We start from the raw sequence: 12,646 nt of genomic DNA, 5'->3' as shown, positions 1-12,646 counted from the left end.
ATTGTCATTCTTTTTAATTGTCTAGAAAAAACAAAGTTATGGAATCACTTTGTAATTTGTATTTCTAAAAAAGATACCTGCATAAGGCTAAGTATGCAAATGAGAGAGCAGTTAAAACAGAGCGCTTGCAGAGCTTAACCGGCTGCTGCATCTGGCTGCTGTACAGGAAAGGAGAGCTCTCAGGTAAAGGATTATAAAGCTCCCTCCAGAAGGTAATTCAACTGAGAGTGTAGCAGAAGATGTACAAACAAAATGGGAAGTTGCAAAAAGAAGCCCTACAAGTCAACCAACGAAGTTGTTCAGCGTTTGTGACCGAAGTGTCAGAAAGAGACCATCACCAACACCCGAGCAGAAGAAAGAGAAGCAGCCAGGGACTGTGGATGATTGATGATGTGGGGGTGATGTCAGGTAAAGGACCAGGAGAGATGGCACCTCTGCAGTAAACACACAGGTGGACTCTGTTCACTACACCAATCAAAGGAAGGTTCACTGTTCAGGATGATGATGCATCTGGAGACAAAGCAAGGAGACTCCTCTTCAGGAAAGACTAATCAGCTCAATTACATAACCTGCAAACAGTCTGAATCTCAATCATACAGATCATTTATGGAGAAAAAAGCTTCATGACAGCACTGAGAGGAAAACATCAAATCTGTGCTGCTGAGGAAAGAATAAGAGAGACGACTGCATAAGCAGATCAGAGGGGAGAACAGGGATAGACTCTTGACTCCTGGGGGGTGTTACCTTGACTTGGGGTTAAGAGTCTGGCTTTCCTTTACTTAGGTAATACCAGCACTTGGTTATGGTTAGAATACCTTCATGTTTGACGTTCGAGTACAAAATAAATACATTTAAATGGAAAAAGCTTCACCGATGCTGACATCCAAAGTTGGACATTACATCCAAAAGTGACGCTTCGTTGGTACTCTCTGGGTTCAAAGCTGCCACAGCAGCCTGATCCAGGGTCAGTGTGAAGCAAGTTAGGAGAAAGAACGGCTTGATGTAGGACTACCCAAGAAGATCTTGGATCTAGAAAGTACTTTTTTCTCAATAATGTTATTCTTCATGAGAAGTTATCGAGCTTAAGAAGGATCACAATCAGCACACAGGTGATTAGAAGCGGTGCGAGTAAGTGAATGTAACCAGTATCTCTGGGGTGCATGCAGCTTTTAACGGCAGTGGTGTTGTAACGTAAAAGGTTTTTCACTTTTCAGAGCTGCAATGCATGCGACAGCTCATCTTCACTCGAGCCATAAATCCAACTTTGCCGAGTCAGAAGTTGATGAAAACCTCCCGTAACGTTTCAGTCAGTTTACAAGAGGCACACACACAGCCCCGGGACTCACATCCGGTATAACTGGGATATTCAAATCAATGTTTGAGGCACATAGACACAAACACATCCACAGAGAGACACATATGGCAGGCAGACACGTGCACAATGAATTAACACTAATGTAGGCTTCCACAAAAGGCTTTACCCTGTTCTTGCCGATACTAATGCAATCAGAGGAGCTGAGAGCTTTGCAAACTGAAGCCATTTAAAAACAATTTGAGCTGCAGAGAAGGGACGGGGCCAGAGGGTCAATGCAGCCATTAAGAAATTAAAGCTGAGGATTGATCAGTGCCTGCTCAAGTGGGCTCTGTTTCCAATAGAAACCGCGGCTTCTCCGTTTCTTTGTTTAGGGTTTCTGAGGAAGGGTAACCGGCTTTCACAGGTGTGTATTCAGTGTTTAACTTTTGAGGTTACTTTATTCAAATGATCATTTATGAGGAAAAAATTAATTTATGCAGTTTTTTTTTTTGCTTAGAAATGAATAACTTTAAATACAAATTTCTATAGATTTCAGTTAAAAGTGTTATCACTCATTTATCAACAAATCTGTGTTCTGTTCAGGCCTCAGAGAACATCCCTGCAGTTTGTTCTTCCCAGTGTTTTACAGAGAACAAAGAGCTGGTACCTGCAGGTGTCAGATTACATCCAGATGGAGGTCAGGTGGGGAGATAGAAACAACAGGCAGTGGTTGGTTTTAGCAGTGATTTATATGTGAATCAAATTCCCTTTAGATCAATTAGAACTCAGAACAAACGGTTTGATTTTTGTAAAGTTTTTTTAATAAGGGAACAGCTCCGAAGTAGACAGCTGAGCAAACAGTTGGGAAGATGTGACGATCACACAAACATGCATGAGGGACCTACTCCTCAAAATTATAGTTGTCATAGAAGTAAAACGCACTATGGGCTGTTGTTAAAGTAATGAATCATCATCAGGCTTTAGCCAGCAGACTAATTGAGGTTTTGAGCATGTAACACACACACACACACACACAAAGGACCATGAAGCCTTATGTACTGACAACACTAAATTCAAGCTGATGTGCCGGTATAGTGAAAAACCTCTCTGTGCTTAATGTGGTATCACCTTCACCGTGGAAAAGCTTTTATCCCCAAAAATGAATAGAGTCCATCAGTTTCCGCACAAAGCAGCCAGTGGCAGCTTTTTAGTGAAGTCTCTCCTTCAGGTCAGTGTCTCTGAGACAGATCTTTGTTGTTAATGAGAAGCTTTTTGAATTAGCATTGATGTTGATAAGTTGCACTCCTTTTTTCCTTTTTAAGGTTTTCTTCTGGTCATTTTTCTTCAGCATTATTCAATCTTCTTTTCTGTCAAAGCTCTGAAAGAATACTCCAGTGGTGGAAAGTACCTTCAATGACTCCTCGATGTAGTTTCTCCCCGATGTGGGATCAATGATCAATGAAACCTGGATACCGGTAACGTATTTGGCTTCTCATCACCTCCGTGCTAAAACAACTAGTTAAGTTGAGAATAAATTACTCGTGCTTGTGTCATGCCATCTGGAAAGCCTGCAGAAATGAGCTCGTTGGATGTGTCTCAATGTATGCAGATAAACTGACCATCCTCTTTATCAAAGTTTAATTAGCCTATTAATATATTATCAAGCAACCAAGCTGTACAGAATTCTTCATATCTGCAGCAACTCATAGAGGCTGAAATACTGAAATCCAGTCAAAAGGGCAGAGTTCACACAAAGATGTGGCTGTTCAATCATCTAAAAAAATCCCATCAGCGTGAGAGTTTCTCACAACATTTCATGAATATCAGTTAAGAATTGAGCAAGCTGCAGATTCACTTTGGAGACCAGATGCATGACCACAATGTACATTCAAGGACTGAAAAACAGCTTGATTTATCATGTCTGTGCATGGAAAGAGCGTTTGTTCTCTCGTGCACGTCTCCCGTTGGGCAGCGACTTGCATCATGTAGTGACATGGCCTTTGCATTTTTGTCATATATAACATCTGCAGGGAGCAAATGGGTGCGCCATGTGTGACGGGAGTCTGTCGTCATCATGACACGTCACGGCGGAAATGTTTCCGGTCAGTGAGCAGCGTGGTGAAGCCCTTTCAGCAGAACTTTCAGACCTCCCTGTGACACAATAGTCCCAAATATTTCATGATAGTAAGATCTGAATCAGCAGGTGTTCTCAACTCAAACATCTCCTGACATGAAATGCTCCGGCAGTATATATGATAGAGAGAGGAATGCCCTGCGTGACCCAGTATTTGTTCATTGAATAAACCATAAACAACAGCGTACTACATGAACTCTGGGGGGACAGATGTACTGATGGAACTGCAGCAGCATGTTGAGTTGCTCATGTTGTTACTAAATCTGTGGGTTATATTTAACCATTAAAGAACAACAGTTCAAATTTATCCAACTTTATCCAAATCAAACAACATGCGTACAGCTCATTTAAAGTGACACTAATGTGTCAGCCAAGTAAGACTAATATCAAGTGTGTTTAACTTTGTTTCGTTCTCTGTAAGAACTACTCCACCGACACTTTTCCTTTGAAAGAAAGCACAAGTTTGTATCTTTGCAAACTTCGGAAGAAAGCCTGAGTGTTGCACTGAAGTCAGTACAAGCGGAGCTCCTAAAATCTTTAGTTAGGAGCACCAGTGCTACTCAGAGCAAACCTGTGGAGGGTACTCCTGGGTGTCTTTAAATACTACAAACTGGACCTTTAAGTACAATTTAGATATACTTGCCGTTTCCCTGACTATTTTCATTTTAAGCTACTTTAGAGACATGGCCAGAGGGTCAAAGTAGCCATTAAGAAATTAAAGCCGAGGATTGATCAGTGCCTGCTAAAGTGGACTCTGTCTCTAACAGACACCATGTCTTCTTCATTTGGTGTTTCTAGATGCCTGGGTTTAACATCTATTTCTAACAAAGAGATTTTTTAAAAAATAACCCAACACAATAAAACACTTAAAAAAAACAGTTCAATTAAACAAAATTAAAACATGTATCCAGAATTTTTGGTCTCTGAGGAGTTGAAAAGATCAGTGTCTGGGTCTTATTTACAGCCCTCTAAATAAATATTCTAATACCCCTGTAATAATACAGTATTGCTTCAGTTTGAATAATCTAAGGATACCAGATCATAATTCATCAATCAAAGATACCAAACTGGTGTCTTTATGCCAATTGTTTTAACTACATTTGGTTGCTTTTAAGTGCTTTGATTTAAGGGGGATTTCATGTTACTTAAGGCGGATTTCATGGAGGTCTTTTCGCATTGCTGTTCTGGTACTCATACTTAAATAAGGGATCTGACTACCTCCTCCACCACTGGATAAAACAATCAAAGGGGATAATTAACTTTTCCTTAAACTAGTCATTAGCTGCAGTTCCATGCTACCCGTGAGGAGGAAACACAAGTACACACATGCAGCACATACTTAAGTGGGGAAACAACCATGGACTAAACAACCATGAAGATCGCTTCACAACTTGGACGGTAGTGGGTTTGACAGCGATGACTGGGAGGAGGAATTCTCCTCCCTTTCGTGTCTAAGCTTCTGTTAAGGCTGCAGTGTAAAAGCCAGCAAACCCTCCCATCACACACAAACATACAGAGTAAAGTAGATTTAATACCCTGCTGAGGCTGGATTAGGAACACGGGCTTCTCCCACACTGGAGGGCCTTCAACATATGCACACTGAGTTTGTTTGTTTGTGCGTACACGTATGTGCATGTGCATCTTTATGCGTTGGCCTGTCCGGCTCAGCACATCTCGTCTTTTTATGTCCATCTCAGGTGTTTGGTGCTATGCTGAGCTGTAGGCCTCCCGCCAACTGTGAGACAGCAGTGAGAAATGTGACTGCTGCCTCTTTTGACATGCTGAGGCTCATGAGAGCTGGCTCAGCAAATACTCACAAACCAAATGAGACTTCCAAAGAGACGTTTGACTGATCTAATACAATAAAAACAGCACAAACACAAACTGGCAGCTAAGGTCAAAAGTCAAATATGAGAAACATTTGACTTTAAGTTAAACTGATCACATGACTGTATTTCAAAACTCACAGTAAGGCATTCCCATTAAATAAAGCATGCTGACCAACAAACAGGTAACTCCAATGTGTGAACACAAACATCTGAATTCAAATACACCTATTCCCACTCCCACTCAAACACCAATGAATGTATTTACAGTATTATACTCAGTATTATAACCCTCTGACATCTGAAGCTGTGTTTCCATAAAAATGGACCTGATTCTAGAGCTGGGACCTATGTGAAAGAACTAAAAGATTCCTTCAGTGTGTTGCTCCATGCTAATTGACAGTGTGAAGCAACCTCGGAAGCTTTGGCATTTAGTCACACAAACTTGCATTGTGGCACATTCCTGCACGGTTGTGCTGAGGTGTTGTCACTTTTGTTTGTATGGTAAAAGCTTACTGCTGTGAAACACTCAAACCTCCATCAGGCATGTATTCCCTTCAACTGAGTTAGAGACAACTGAGCAGTGTGTCAGCTTCTCAGCTTCATGAACATACCAGTGTTTTTCTGTATGCTTTGTGTCAAAATCTTATAAGGCTGAGCCATTTACACTCAATGACTGTAATCAATTGTGATTATTTTAAGAAAACGCATATGAGACTATGGCATTATAACGCACTCGATATACTGTCCAGTCTTATGTGACTGGCAAATATGTGAGCACCATGGTTCTCTCCGTCACTGTTCTGAGTGTCTAAATTAGCTGTGACCTATCTATGACTCAGAATGGAGTTGCTTTCACAGATTGATAAAGCCGATCAATCCATTAAAATGCAGGTTTGGAGCCAGTGCCCATGACTTGTAGCCAGTTATCTCTGCTTTGACCAACAAAGCTCTGGTTCATTGCCAGGAAAACTGGTGCTGCAGTGGCACGATTCTTTGCTGGTCCAGAGAAAAAAAAAAAAAAAAACTTATGTCAGGGGTTGAGTGTGGGATTATTTTGTCCAGCAAGACCAACTAAAATTATGTCACTGCCCCATTTAAAAAAAAAAAAAACAACAAAAAACAGACAGTCAGTGAAGCATCCAGCTTATATAAGAGAGAACAATACAAGAAATTCACAGCTGCTGTTTTTAACTGAGTTCACAAACTGTGTTTGCAGCTACGTTGATCAGGGCTGTCAAAAAAAACACTTTACTTTCAATTAGTTAATTACGACTTTTCATATCTTTAAGCACTTAAATATTACTTCAGTGCAAAGCAGCTAAACTGGAGGTCCGCGGTAGCTGTTAGCCGCTTGTGTTAGCATCAGCTAACACTAGCAGCTAACGCTGTTAAGCTAAGCTCGACCACGTGATGAAACACAAACTGACTAAGTCTTCCTGTGAGCGACCAAGCAATTTCCTTGCAAAATGGATAGTAATGGACTGCAGTCCAATTTTAGTGGTACAGGATGGGATCAGCATAGATTTTACAGATAGCATCTGTAGCAGTTGTTGACCATCATCATTATCCGACTCAAAGAAGTCCATCAGTTAGCTCAAATGAACAGTGAAAAAAGGTTCTGATTAAAAGAGACTCAATTATTTCATGGATTCACTTATCATCCAAAATGCAGCACAAATTGATGTATGTGATTAATTCAGATGAATTAATTGTGATTAATTCAGATGAATTAATCACAGAGCAATCAATGTAAGTAATTAGCAGTGCTATCACCGGGATGACAGGAAGTCAAAGGTCATCTTGGAACGTAATTAATGAGATTGGATTTTTTACGCATTATTTTTTCTGTGATTAAATCAATCAAAATTAACAGGCTATTTTGACAGTCCTATAATATTCATGAGACTAATTTCTTTAGTCACTTGACAACTCCAATGCATCGGCTAGAAAACTATATCTTAGATGGTTCTAAAGTTGAACCAGCTCTTTAATGGCTCTAGCACCATTCCAGCACCAAATAAGGCATTTTAGAAATATTACCTCATGACCAAGGCCATTTCAAAAGGGTAAAATGTCTCTCCAATACTTTGTGAAGCTCATGGTGTCTTTGGTGGAAGTATAAAGAAGTAGGGACAAGTATACTTGTATATAAGTATATAATGCTTCTGTAAAGTGTAACTCAGGAGGAAGAGCAGGCGTCTGCCAATCGGAAGCTCAACGGTCAAGCGCAAGATGCTGAACCCCATGTTTATTACTTCCAATGCGTCCATGCAAATGCATGTGAAAGATAAAATACACTAACATTGCAGAGACTAAGATGTAGTGAATGAATATGTGTGGCTCAAAGAGTAAAAGCGCTACAAGTACAGTCCATTTACCAATTAACTGTATTACTGGATGTTTAAACTGAGCCTTTGGTTGGTGTCTAATTTGATCTCCCACAGTACTGCTGACATCAGCATATACACAGATATAGTCAAATAGCTACAATCACAATTTAGGTCACAACATGACCCCAGACTCAAATGACTTGAATGACCAAAGCGTAATGACCTGTTAAAAATATCTCTACGCAAAAGGGATCCAAGAGCTGAATCTTTCTTCTTTAGACATGAAAACAATCTCGGATTTTAGGTCCCAGAGCAGCTCTACGACATGCTTTTTTCATTCAGTGGTGAAGCAAATCTAGATGTCTCTTGAAAATATGCATAAGATTATTTTTCATTATCTAGTTTGTAATGTATGAAGTAGCCGCCTGACGTCTTCAGGCATGACCGCAATAAGCAGCGTTGGAACAAAACTTCAAAGAAGACGCAGATAAAACCAGTTGCTTTGGCTACTTACAAGACAAAAATGGGGAAAGGTTTATTTGAACTCCTAACAGCTGATTGTTTATCAGTCATGTGAGTAACGTGTCAAAAAGGATTTGCATCAGGCTCGTTCATCTCCCTCCCTGCCACAACTACCATAAAGCTTTGGACCTTTTCATATTTCTTTAGCACAGAGTTGTTGCTTTACATGTAATTTCTGTTTCATCTTTTACATGCTTTCCAAATTCAATGGAAAAAAACCATAGTAGATATAACATATGCAAAATTAATCACAATACAAGTCTGTCCTGAGGGCGAGTGTTAAAGGTGAGCGCAGAATAATGTCAATGTTAGGCAGTCAACAAGTTTTGCACAACTGGTTATTATGGGAACACAACAGTTGCCCTTTCTCTGCCACCTGGCAGCCAGCACCTTTTTTTTATTGAATGGTCAGAGTTTCCAGAGACTCCTGACACTGGTGTGCTGGAATGGAAAGCAAATGCTTTCATGTGTGCTGAGAAGTGAGTCCCCATAAAATCCAAGCTGTACAAATTGACCCACTTCAACAAATGCTCCTCTTTCGGGCTCAACAGCCAACAACGCCACATCTTTATTTGTCTAAACAAATAAGCCTAATTGGTATTTGAATAACTGTATAAATTAGCTTCAGCAGGGCACGGTTTCTCGATCCACTTTTTGTTACTTTTCCATTTTCTGTGTCAAAAACAATAAAAGAAAAAAAGCTTTCCTTCGTACCAAGATAATTCTCTTTGAAATGGAAAAAAAGAAAAACAAGAAGAGGAACTTGTGAAGGAACACAGCTGTATCGCAGAAACCAAGGCAGTCAGCTGTTTAACTTTACGGTAATCTAAGGCAAATCAGTACAGATACACCAGAGTAAAGATCATTGCATCACATAAGGAAGCACAATCAAAAAACTCTTTGTATGCTGCTCAGCCAGCAGCTGCTCGTCCCTCCCCATGTGCAGCTTCATGTAATATGAGAGACTGATCGATTATAGAGTGGAATCAATATCATTGAACGTGCCTGTCCGGATGCTAACTCAGTTTTGAGCACACATAGACACACTGATGGACAGGCGCATCAAGATAAACACAAAACCAATACTCTTCTATAGGGGCAGACATGGCAGACAACAAATCCAGCCACCGAGTACCAAGTACTGAGCATTTGTGATGCAAGATGCAAAAATTTCTCACATTCATGCATGAGAGCACAATCGGGAAGTCAGAGTCAAACTTTGAGACAAAGAATAGGAGGGAGAGGCTTTGTTCATTGTCAGAGACACTTGCTGTCTTGTGTCCACTGTGCAGTCACTGTAGCACTGCACGGCTTAAAGCTTCTGAGTTAGTTTACAACACAGGCCTGGTGGTCTGGTACTGTCCGTATCTCTGGAAATGCAGCCTGACACAAGTAAAGATAAAAAAAGAAATCCATTTTCATGTTGTGGTACCAGTCAGCCAGACTTTCTGCTAATCTTTTACAGTGGCCTTGAACAGTAGTTCTCCAGGCTTTCTGAAGGTATTTTAAAGTTTTTCTTTGGACATTGGCTGCTTTTTCACTTTGCTTTCTTTCAGTCCAGTGATTGTACCAGAACCATTTTCACAGGAGTTAAGTTCAGAAGATACCGAACTCAAGGGATGAACCAGTGTTGTGTCGACACATAACAGACAACTTAGCAAAGAAGCCATTTTAAACTGGATCTTTAGGCACTTTGTTACCAGCAGCCTGTCACAAAGACTCATCATTTGTTCCCATTTCTTTAGTTTCATCTATGAAAAACAGCAAAGATAACACAGTTTGACAGACAGAAAATAGGATTTCTGCAGCAACAAGGTGATTCAAGGTGATTCTACAGCAGATCTGAAAGTGATGTCCTTAAGAAAGAGGAAAAAATCCAGCTGTGACCTGACAGGACCTGAGAGATGCATCTGGACCTTCAGCTGATCCATCTACTGTTGGCCCAAGCCTCATCAGAAATGGTCTCCATGAAGGGTGGCTGTCAAGAAGCCGTTCTTAAGGAAGGGAAACGGGGAGAAAAGGCTGAGCTGTGCCAAATGACACAAGAAGTGGACTGAAAATCAGTGGCAACAGGTCTTATGGAGGGATGAATCCTCCCCAGAGCCCGGACCTCAACATTATTGAAGCAGTGTGGGATCATCTGACAGAGAACGGAACAAAAGGCAGCCCACATCCAAAGAAGAGCTTTGGGATGTCCTTCAAGAAGCCTGGAGAACTATTCCTGAAGACTCCTTAAAGAAATGACAGAAAGCTCGTCTCAGAGGGTTCAGGCTGTGTTGGAGAATAAAGGAGCTCAGAGCAGATATTGCATTTCCTGTTTTCCTGACAATATGCAGAAAGAAATGAGCTATGACTTAAGACTTGTGTCCAGTCCTGCATACACATTCCTACTTTAAATCACAGTAAATGCCAAAATGATCTCTGGTGGCAGACACAAAGACACAATAACAATCACAATTTTGTACAAAACTAACAGGATTAGTTTGGCACTAATCCATAAAATGATATTCTGCAATAAGCTTGATCAAAGCTAAGTCATACACCTGCAGAAAGCAGGTCAAAAAGAAAGCAAAAACACTGAGATCCTGCAGGAGTCTCACGTTGTCCTACTGACCAGGAGGTCAAACTCCAGCTACAGCTCACTGATTGACTGAAATGCAGTGGCAGCTAGTGTCAGTGTGAAAATTAACATACAGTGATAGCACAGCCACTTCAAGAAAACCTCCTCCTTCCTTCTCAGCTTCTCAGTTAAGAGAAATATACCAGTAACAATGTTTCTGATCCTCTTTGACAGAGAGACAATCTCCAATTTGTAAATATGTAATACTTTACAGAGCTATGTGTGCAGGAAAGGATCGGTCCCCACTTGAAAAAGTGCTCCATAACTTCTTTTGTTGTTGGCTGGTGTGAGATATCCCTTTGGACCATTTTCCATACATTCTGTGAACCTGCTGCTGAGTGGATGAGTTTCAGCAACAGTTGTTTTGGAGCAAACTGAGTAAACAGTTGGCTGGTTAGACCTCAGGTGACAGAGCAGCTTCAGGCCTGCTGACTGTGCACTCTGCGTGCAACCAGTCATTCATAACCACTCCCCTCGCACACACACACACACACACACACACACACACACACACACACAGTGTCAAAACCACAATAACAGTACATGACAGCTCAAAGTCCGAGCCCGAGTAAGACAGTCGCACCAACTGTGAGCATCAAACTCATCACTGTTTAGCGACACAGGGGCATCATGATTATGTCACATCTTCAAAAGGTCATTAGAAATTGTTTTAAAAGTTTTAAAAGAATAACATTTCAATTAAGCAAACATATATCCACTTGTTAACACGATCCAACAAATCCAAACTAAGCAGCAGCTGAACTAGTTCCACTCAAAACATGCTGAGTGATTGGCCTGTACTTCATCAGTACTTCATCTTCGATCGGCAGTTACAGGTCTGTTTACATGAGTTCCATCAGATGGGAAATAACACACTCACGCTATGTGAAAGCTTTAAACTGTGCCTTTAAATCTGCTGTCAGACCAGCACAGAATGGAACAGATCCTGGGAGTCACCTACCTTTGCTTTGATTAAACCAGTCCATAACCGTCCCAGAGCCGGCTAAACGTCGCATGCCGGCCGGCCGGGCACACACTTTGCATTTCACACCATACACATCATCAGTGCTCACATTCCCCCTCTCTTCTCGGTGAGATTACTCCTGGGTGTGTGTGTGTGTGTGTGTGTGCGTGTGTGTGTCAACTGCATCTAATGACAGCTGACTAACTACATGCCACAAATCCTCTCCCTCTTTTCCCCTCCCCCTATCGCGCACACACATACGTACACACTCCTCCCTGTCTCCTCCCACCACACACACTCCTCCCTCCAGTGTCGAGAAAAAAAGGTCCTGTTCTCACAGCCTCTCTAGGACCTGAATGATTTACAAGACTTGTTGTTCTTTTGTTCTCGTGTATTATTTCAACTCCCTTTGACGCAGATATTGGTCTTTCCACGTGAATGTGTAGAAATCATTGAGTAATTCTCAGGAATTCTAATCTTTCAGCACTTTTAAAGCCTTTACTTTGCTGTCGTGGCTTAAAAAAAAAGTTTGAACGCGTTTCTTCAGTGAAGACTTTTCACTGTCAGTCACATTTAAGCTTCAGTAGAAAACAGCAAAGCCAGAGGCAGAAAGAGACGGTCTGCACTGCCACAATGAGCCTCGTCTCTGCTTGATAATGAGCCCTGCACTGAGATGGCAGAAAACAAATGTGAAATGAGTTACAGAGAATGAGAAAGGTAATTTTACAAACGACCACAGCTCTTAGTGCCGGTGGAAGCAGCTAAGCTTCCCACACAAACACACAGAATTCGTCTAACCGTCACCCTCACTTGAACACTCACATCTTTCTCTGCTTTCACTTTCCATGCTGCCATGTCAGGATGTCCCTATTTGCTTTAGCGGCTTGTTGCAGTTTCAGGGAGCCACTTTCAAAGCTCTGCTGCACAAACTCCTCTGCTCCAAAGGTTCTCAG

General features: G+C 41.2%; 1 protein-coding gene across 8 annotated transcripts in view; it reads right to left on the bottom strand.

The window, feature by feature from the left end:
• Positions 1-12,646, bottom strand: part of LOC140269523 (nuclear receptor coactivator 2-like) — a 58,552-nt gene that overhangs the window by 33,010 nt on the left and 12,896 nt on the right. For 7 of the 8 annotated variants that reach the window (XM_072364663.1, XM_072364667.1, XM_072364670.1 and 4 more), the window contains exon 1: positions 11,691-11,861. The exons of the other annotated variant lie outside the window; for it this stretch is intronic. The gene's annotated coding sequence lies outside the window, so the exon portion shown is untranslated. Of the gene's footprint in view, positions 1-11,690; positions 11,862-12,646 lie in introns of those variants that run through there. 8 annotated transcript variants of the gene reach the window in all.

Source organism: Leuresthes tenuis, unplaced genomic scaffold (genome assembly GCF_036924035.1).
Source record: "Leuresthes tenuis unplaced genomic scaffold, fLeuTen1.0.hap1 SCAF_14, whole genome shotgun sequence".
In the NCBI taxonomy this organism is placed as follows: domain Eukaryota; kingdom Metazoa; phylum Chordata; class Actinopteri; order Atheriniformes; family Atherinopsidae; genus Leuresthes; species Leuresthes tenuis.
This window is presented reverse-complemented; position numbering and strand designations above follow the sequence as displayed.